Genomic DNA, 9,041 nt, shown 5'->3' with positions numbered 1-9,041 from the left:
TTGGCTACAATATTCCTAGAAGTTTTCCTTTGGGGGTCTCTTTCAGGAGGAGATTGGTGGATTCTTTCAATTTCTGTTTTACCCTCTGGCTCTAAAATATCAAGGCAGTTTTCCTTGATAATTTCTTGCAAGACGATGTCTAAGCTCTTTTTTTGATCATGGCTTTCAGATAGTCCAATAATTTTTAAATTCTCTCTTCTGGATCTATTTTCCAGGTCAGTTGTTTTTTCAAAGAGATATTTCACATTGTTTTCTAATTTTTCATTCTTTTGGATTTGTTTTACAGTGTCTTGATTTCTCATAAAGTCACTAGCTTCCAATTGCTCTACTCTAATTTTTAAGGAAGTATTTTCTCTAGTAATCTTTTGGACTTCCTTTTCCATTTGGCCAATTTTGCTTTTTAAGGCATTCTTCTCCTCATTGGCTTTTTGGACCTCTTTTGCCATTTGGGTTGGGCTATTTTTTAAGGTGTTATTTTCTTCAGTATTTTTTTGGGTCTCCTTTAGCAAGCTGTTGACTTGTTTTTCATGATTTTCTTGCATCACTCTCATTTCTCTTCCCAGTTTTTCCTTTACTTCTCTTACTTGCTTCTCAAAATCCTTTTTGAGCTCTTCCAAGGCCTGGGACCGATTCATATTTTTCTGGGAGGCTTTGGATGTAGATGAGTTTTGACTTTGTTGTCTTCTTCTGGCTGTATGTTTTCATCTCCTTTGTCACCAAAGTAAGATAATATAGTCTGATTCTTTTTGCGCTGCTTACTCATGATCCTGGCCAATTACTTGAGTTTTAAACTCTTTGTTAAGGTAAGAGTCTGCTTCCAATGTGGAGAATGTACTGTCCCAATTTTCGGGGATTTGTTCAGCTGTTTTCAGAGATACTTCTTGGGAGCTGTAAATTTTCAGTTCTTCCAAGGTGGTATGATAAGAGGCAAGGTGTTTCCTCTCCACCACCAGAACAAGCTCCACCATGCCAGTGCTTCTCCTTGCCCCAGGACTCCCCCTCAGAACTGTGACCCAGATCCAAGCACGGGCAAAGCAAGAGATTCCTGCCTCAGCACTGGCAAAGAGATCCCTGCAATCCCCTTCTGATCCGTCACTAGATTCACCCTCAGTTTGTGGGCCAGAAGCTCAGGAGGCAGCCACCACCCCAGAGGCCGTGCTCGGGACTTGCGGCTGAGACCTAGCTCCTTCTCTCACCGCAGTCACAGACTCTTCCCATTGACCTTCCAAGTTGTCTTTGGCTTTCATGGGTTGAGAAGTCTAGAAACCGCCACAGCTGCCTGGGATTCAGTCCTCTGAGGTCTGCTCCAGGTTCGCTGTGACCTGCGCGCCCACGCTGAACTGTGCTCCTTTCCTCGCCTGGCACAATATACTTTCTGATCAACCATCCAGGTTGTCTTGCACTGGAAATTTGTTTCTCTCTGTCTTTTTGTGGGTTCTGCTCTTTTACAATTTGTTTAGAGCCATTTTTTATAGGTATTTGGAGGGGTTTAGGGAAGAGATCATGCAAGTCACTGCTTTCACTCTGCCATCTTGGCTCCGCCTCTTGATTGCTACTTTATAATACAATTTAAGATCTGGAAAGGCTAGGCCACCTTCCCCTGCATTTCTTTTTATTAGTTCCCTTGATATTCTGGACCTTTTGTTCTTACAAATGAATCTTATTGTTTTTTTCTAACTCTATAAAATAATTTTTGGTAGTTTGATTGGTATGGCACTGAATAAGTAAATTAGTTTAGGTAGAATTGTAATTTTTATTGTATGAGCTCAGCCTACCCATGAGCAGCGGATGTTTTTCCAATTATTTAGATCTGACTTTATTTGTGTGGAAAGTGTTTTGTAATTGTGTCCATATAGTTCCTGGTTTTGTTTTGGGAGGTAGACTCCTAAATATTTTACAATGTCTATGGTAACTTTAAATGGACTTTCTCTTTCTATCTCTTGCTGTTGGGCTTTGTTGCTAATATATAGAAATGCCAATGATTTTTATGGGTTAATTTTATAGCCTGAAACTTTGGTAAAGTTGTTTATTATTTCAAGTAGTTTTTTACTTGATTCTCTAGGATGCTCTAAGTATATCATCATGTCATCTGCAAAGAGTGATAGCTTTGTCTCCTCTTATTGCTAAAGCTAACGTTTTCAGTACAATATTGAACAACAGTGGTGATAATGGACATTCTTGTTGCACCCCCGATCTTATTGGAAATGCTTCTAGCTTGTCCCCATTACATATGATGCTTGCTAAAGGTTTTAGGTAGGTGCTATTTATTCTTTTAAGGAAGACTCCATTTATTCCTATGCTCTCTAGTGTTTTTAATAGGAATGGGTATTGTATTTTGTCAAAAGCTTTTTTTATATCTATTGAGATGATCACGTGGTTTCTGTTAGTTTCGGTGTTGATATGATGGATTATGCTGATAGTTTTCCTAGTATTGAACCAGCCCTGCATTCCTGGTATAAATCCTACCTGGTCATAGTGTATTATTCTTGTGATACATTTCTGTAATCTATTTGCTAATATTTTATTTAAAATTTTTGCATCTATATTCATTAGAGAAATTGGTCTATAATTGTCTTTCTCTGTTTTGACTCTTCCTGGTTTAAGTATCAGCACCATATTTGTATCATAAAAAGAATTTGGTAAGACTCCTTCACCTATTATCCCAAATAGTCTATATAGTATTGGAATTAATTGTTCTTTAAATGTTTGATAGAATTTGCTGTTAAATCCATCTGGCCCTGGAGATTTTTCCTAGGGATTTCATCAATGGATTGTTCAATTTCTTTTTCTGAGATGGGGTTATTTAAGTATTTTACTTCCTCTTCTGTCAATTTGAGCAATTTATATTTTTGTAAAAATGTACCCTCTTCATTAAGATTGTCAAATTCATTGGCATACAGTTGTGCAAAATTGCTCCCAATTATTGTTTTAATTTCCTCTTCCTTGGTGGTAGATTCACCCTTTTCATTCTTGATACTAGTAATTTGGTTTTCTTCTTTCTTTTTTTAATTAAATTAACCAAAGTTTTATCTATTTCATTGGCTTTTTCATAAAACCAGCTCTTAGTTTTATTTATGAGTTCAATAGTTTTCTTAATTTCAATTTTCTTAATTTTTCCTTTGGTTTTCAATATTTCTAATTTCGTGTTTAATTGAAGATTTTTAATTTTTTTTTTAGTTGTAAGCCCAATTCATTGATCTCTTCTTTTTCTATTTTATTTATGTAAGCATTTAGAGATACAAAACTTGCCCTAAGAACTGCTTTCACTGCATCTCATATGTTTTGGTATGTTGTCTCATTATTGTCATTCTCTTGAATGAAGTTATTGATTATTTCTATGATTTGTTGCTTGACCCAATCCTTCTTGAAATTTGAAGTTTTAACTGGAGGTAGGCATTCTGAATGGAATTATTAGCTAGTATAACAAGAGAGGAGTGTCTTTTCTTGGTGAGATTAGTTTACTTATCTGGAGTGTGAAGGGATTAACCCTGGAAGTGATTGGACCTTAATGATTCATTTTTCTGACATGAATGTTGATGAATCAGATGGTGATGATGTTTAATACCATTCCTCTTTAATTTTTCCTTCGCTTTTCATTAAATATTGCAGGACACCACATGATGCAAGTATCATGCTTCTCACAGAGGACATCTCTAATTCTGTGAGTGTTCACAGGAGTAACTAAGGGTGCTACAGATAGATGATAACTGAGGTGAGATATCCAGTAAAGATTTCTGGTGCCCAAGTGGCAACTTCTATACCCCTTAGACTTCTGTGGAAATCCCAACATCTTTCTTTGAGCATTGTAGAAAGGGTTTTGGACTCTAACCCTAATTTCTCCTTCAAAACCACCTATTAGCTGCATTTCTTTCATTTGTGGAAAGAGCCCCCAAGCTTTCCAAGGTTTGTATTGCAACCATGGATGACACCAAGTCTTTTTTGCAAAGTCAAAATGATGGACGGAGTTTTAGGGTTACAAGAATAAAAGTGGTCTTCTGACTCAAGGCACAAGCCTTTTATCATATCGTATTGGGTGCAGACAGATAGCGTTTTGCGTTATGAACATTACGTCTTCCAATCTCACAAGTGGTCAATTGAATTGGGTTCTGAGGAAAGTAGAATGCAAGGCCCAAATGATGTAGCAGGGCTTGGTCAGTTTTCAGGATGTTATCACTGGTCAGGTCTTAGATTTCTTGGTATCTGGATCCCAGAATGTTCAAAAATGTTCTGCATTTCTCCATGCTGAAACTATTTCTTTGCAAAAGATTCAGACTCTCTCTTGTGGACCAATTTCATAGGACAACTATTAGGCTTGAAAGAAGATTGCCACAAACTATTTATGTTGCTGAAGCCACTTCTCCAAGGTGGGTTTTGAAAAGGGAATCATAACTGGCAAGTAGAGAAGGTGAATCGGAATGGATGATTGAAATTCTTCAGGTGCTCTCTTAAGAGATCTTTTCTGAAGTGTTTGTGCAGAAAGGAAGCATCGTACCAGTCACAGGGATAATAATGGTGGTAGTGATGATGATGAGGAGGAGGATGTGGTTGTGTGAGTGTCTTGTGACTTTTAAGCTTCCTTTTGACAATTCATTGCCCTGGCCAGTGTGTGAGGTAAGAGCCATTCTTCCACATATTTGACAATGAGTTATCTGAGGCTTGGTTTGTCAAAGTGAGTGATCCAGTTTGCCACAGCTAAGATAGAGCTGAAGTGAGATTTGAAGTAAAAACTTCCAACATGCAAGAGCAGATGAGCTTGTATCCACTTGCCCACCTCCCAAGTTGAAACTATTTTAACTCTTCTACTCTATTTCTCTTCTTCTCTTCAGGTCTGCCCATTCCATTGTCTTCAAGGTCCACAAGGCAAGTGTGATTACACTCATCAGTTCCATTGATGAACCCGTGGAGAGAAATGAGGCCAGCAGCACTTTCTGCAGAAATTCTAAACTATTCACAAACATATGGAACAATGCTCAAAATTACTAATAATTAGGAAAATGCCGATTAAAGCAACTCTGTGGTTCTACTTCACAGTCATGAGTAATAGGGTATTGATACTGAAGATAAGAAGATAGATAGAGCAACTAATTACCCTTTATAAATTGATTGGTAAAAATGACTATTTAAAGCAAAGCAAAATGACAATTTTAGAGGGACTGTGTGAAAACATGTCCATTAACAAACTATTGTTACCACTTTGAATTGGTCTAGCCCTTCAGAAAATCAATTTTAAACTATGTTCCAAAAGCACTAAACTGAGCATTTCTTTTGACCCAGTTATACCACTACTGGGCCTATACCCCAAGAAGATCAAAAATTTAAAAAAGGGGGGGAGTAACTGTCATAAGCACAAAAACACTTTTAGCAACATTTTTTATGTTAATAGTAGTAGTAAATTTGAGTCTAATGGGCTGCCCTTCAATTGGTAAAATTCCTAAGTAAATTATATTATACAAATATAATGGAATATTATTTCAGTATAAGTAATGCCTAAATGCAAGGGCCTAAAGATGTAGTAAGGCTGGGTCAGTTTCCAGGACATGCATTCGGGTATTGGATCTTTTGGTCTCTAGATCCCAGAAGTTACAAAAAGGTTCTGCATTTCTTATTCCTAAACTGGTTTCTTTGCCAAAGATTCTGAATCCTTCTTGTGGACCTATTACATGTGGCAACTATTAGGCTTGAAAACATTTCTCTTGGTCAAATGAGATAACATAGGTACCACAAATTGCATGAGGCTAGTTATTGTTATCAATGGAATCTCAATTGTTATTTTTCATGAACACTTCAAGATCAGCTGGGAGTGGAGCAGAATAATTGCATAAGGCCATCAGGAGTCATACACTCAGAGGTTGTTCTGACTGCCTTCCATATCCAACCCACAAAAATTAGTTTAAAAAAAAGTTTTATTGAAATTTACTTTTCAGAGGGAACAGTGACAGTTGCGATATGACATTTCTCCACCAGACAGAGACTACCTACATCTTCAGAGTCACAGTCCTGCTAAAAATAAATGCAGAAATGGGGTTAACATCAAGGGTTTCAAAAAGAAAGACAAGCAGCAAATGACTGCCTCAGCGAGCAGGGAAAGTGGGCCAAGCCTGTGATATAATGTTTCATTTGCTTTCTTTATTCATGCTATTTTTATTACATAAATGCTAGCTCAAGGGAATTAAAAACAAATAATTTTTTAAAATGACTAAAGTGTAGACAAACTAAATGCATCGCATAGAGACCTGGACCTGAAATCAAAACACATGCTAGGCATAAACTCCTGACCTTCTCATTTTATTTGTTCTTGGAACCCGTATCATCTTTATCACCATCACCATCATTTTCCGTCAACATTTAAACTATTAGATTATTGAGGAGAGGATCAGAATACCTCAGTTGGGCAACCTGGAGGCATTTTTCAAGGATCTCCTTGTCCACTTCCATCCATACAAACTTCATTAGTTTGTTTTAAAAAAAAATAGGAATTATTCAAATTTACAAAGGTAACAATGACAATTACAATATGACATTTGTCAGCTAGATGGGGACTTCAAAATTACCTAGGCAATAATGATATTAAAAAAGAAGAGAAGAAATAATGTTGACATTAATGATTAACAAAGAAAGTGAAGCAGCATAGGAAAGCATAGGTCACCAGGTAAACTGGCCCAAGCCTGATTCCTACATTACCCAATGTGATCTCTATTTATGCTGTCTCCATTCAAAAAATGCTAATTTGAGGGAATTGACAACTTATGTGTAATTTTGATTGCCTAAAATTTAATAGATTTTACACCAACAAAACCAGTGTAACCAAAATTAGAAGAAAAACAAAAACAAAAACAACCCTGGACAATATTTTTTCAGCTACTTTCTCAGATCAAAGTCTCATTTCTCATTCAATGCATACAAAAATAAAGCAAATTTATAAAAAAAAATAAAAGCCATTCTCCTATTGATAAATGGCTAAGGAATATGACCATGTTATTTTCAGACCACTAGATCAAAGCTATCTAGAGTTACATGAAAAAATGATTTTAATCAAAAATAGAGAAATGTAAATTAAAACAACTCTGAGGTACCACATTAAACACATCAGCTTGGAAATAGTCAGAAAAGGAAAATAGTAAATGTTGTAGGGCATGTGAGAAAATAGATACACTAATGCACTTTTGGTGGAGCTGTGACTTAGGTCAATAACTTAGGTGAAGAATTTCAAATTATGCTCAACGGACTATAAAACTGCCCCTACCCTTAGGTCCAGCATTGCTATTCTAGGTCTATATCCCAAGGAGATCAAGGAAAAAGGCAAAGGAGACATATGCAAAAAATATTTATAGCAGCTCTTTTTGTGGTGGTATGGACTTGGAAACTGATGTGGTGACCATCAATTTGGGAATGATTGACCAATTGTGGTACATGGATATAATAGAATATTACTGTGCTGTAAGAATTGATGTGTGAGAAATGCCTCTATGTATGGAAAGATCTGTCTGAACAGAGGCAGAAAGAAGTAAGCATAAACAAGGAAAACATATAAGTAGACATTACATGGAAAGAACAATAACACACCCAAAATTCAAAAGTAAATGTAAGAAAATTTATAAAAATCCAGAAGGAATTGAGAGATATTGATAATGGAAGATACCCTCAACCTACCCCTTCATGAGGGTGAGAGTTCCACAGATGCCACCCATTGCACATGCTTTCCAACATTTTCAGTGTAGTACCTAAATGTCTTCAAATTTTCTCCAAAAAAAAAAAAAGTATTTATCATATGATATGGCTCTCTGGGAATGGGGAACAGAAGAGACACCCAAGATATGGCAATTTCAGCAATAAAAATATTAATAAAATTTATTTTACAAAGACAACTATAGGCCAATTTCTTAATGAATGACTATGTAAACATTTTGGATATCATCCTAACAAGAAGACCACAACTGTACTTCACAATGATTATACCCTTTAATTAGTTTAGCTTTATATAAAGAATGTAGGGCTGTCTACAGACTTTTTTAAAGCCCATTGTGATCTGAATGGAGCTACTTGACTGCCTTTTAACCCAAATCACTGACTCTCACTGACTGATCCCAGCCCAAGCCTTATTTGCTCATTGTTTGGGTTTTGATGGCTCAAAGTGAGTGTAAATAGTAATTGCTTCTGTTCTGGCCAGAAACCCTAAGGATCTTCCCCTCCCAGACTGATTCTTTTCAAAAAGCACACTAGGCCATCTTTTGCCTGAATTCCAACCTAACCTTCAATCACTGAATGGGTGTTGCCTCTCACAAACTGAGACCCAAGAAAGACTTCAGCTTTAATAGGCCAAAGTCTATTACTATGGAGGTAAAGAAAGGAAGAGTGAGCATTGTTTGAACCTTACTCTCATCAGATTTGGTTCAAAGAGGAAATAATATACACACTCAGTTATCTTACCTGATAGGGAAGTAGGAGGTGAAAGGGGAAAGAAAAGGAGGGGGCTGATAGAAGGGAGGCAGATTGAGGGAGGTGGTGGTCAGAAGCAAAACCCTGAAGATGAACAGGGTGAAAGGAGAGAAAAGTATAATGAGGGGGAAAATAAGATGGAGTTGTTGAGGTTTAGGGGTGCTGGAACCTGAAATAGTGGTACAGGTCCTGCCTCAAATGATTCAACTCAAGCCTTCTTTCAGCCAAAGACGAGGTTTATTAGAACACCAATAGAGGTGGGCAAGATCTTAAGGAATCTCAGCAATGGCCAGACTCACAAGTAATCTGAGCATTTGTGATGCTTCTCCTGACAAGTGGGCCAGACTGAACTTGAGCACTTTAATGGAGTGCAAGATGGATCTTTTATACAGAAGACTGTTAGTCTAGGTGGAATTAAAGGTGGGACATGGCCATGAGTAATCTGGAGGTAACAGACAATGAAGGGCTGAGCTAGGTTAGAGGTAACAGAGAATCGGGGTATTGGGTGTAGGCCACAGTGAAAGGTATGGTGGGATGGGTCAATGCCTCAGGTGAATGCCAGAGACTTGACCACGTGGGAAGATCCAGGGCTTTTCCTTTCTGGG

At 37.2% G+C, this 9,041-nt stretch overlaps 1 long non-coding RNA gene across 1 annotated transcript in view; it reads left to right on the top strand.

Moving 5' to 3' along the window:
• LOC114049181 overlaps positions 1-5,023 on the top strand; it is a 47,173-nt gene extending 42,150 nt beyond the window's left edge. The window contains exon 3 of the long non-coding RNA XR_003569842.1: positions 4,827-5,023. This is a non-coding gene — a long non-coding RNA (uncharacterized LOC114049181). The remainder of the gene's footprint in view (positions 1-4,826) is intronic.
• Positions 5,024-9,041: the final 4,018 nt, after the last annotated feature.

Source organism: Vombatus ursinus, unplaced genomic scaffold, assembly GCF_900497805.2.
Source record: "Vombatus ursinus unplaced genomic scaffold, bare-nosed wombat genome assembly UNPS02002993.1, whole genome shotgun sequence".
NCBI lineage: Eukaryota > Metazoa > Chordata > Mammalia > Diprotodontia > Vombatidae > Vombatus > Vombatus ursinus.
Note: the sequence above shows the minus strand (reverse complement) of the source record. Positions and strands in the feature narration are given on the sequence as shown.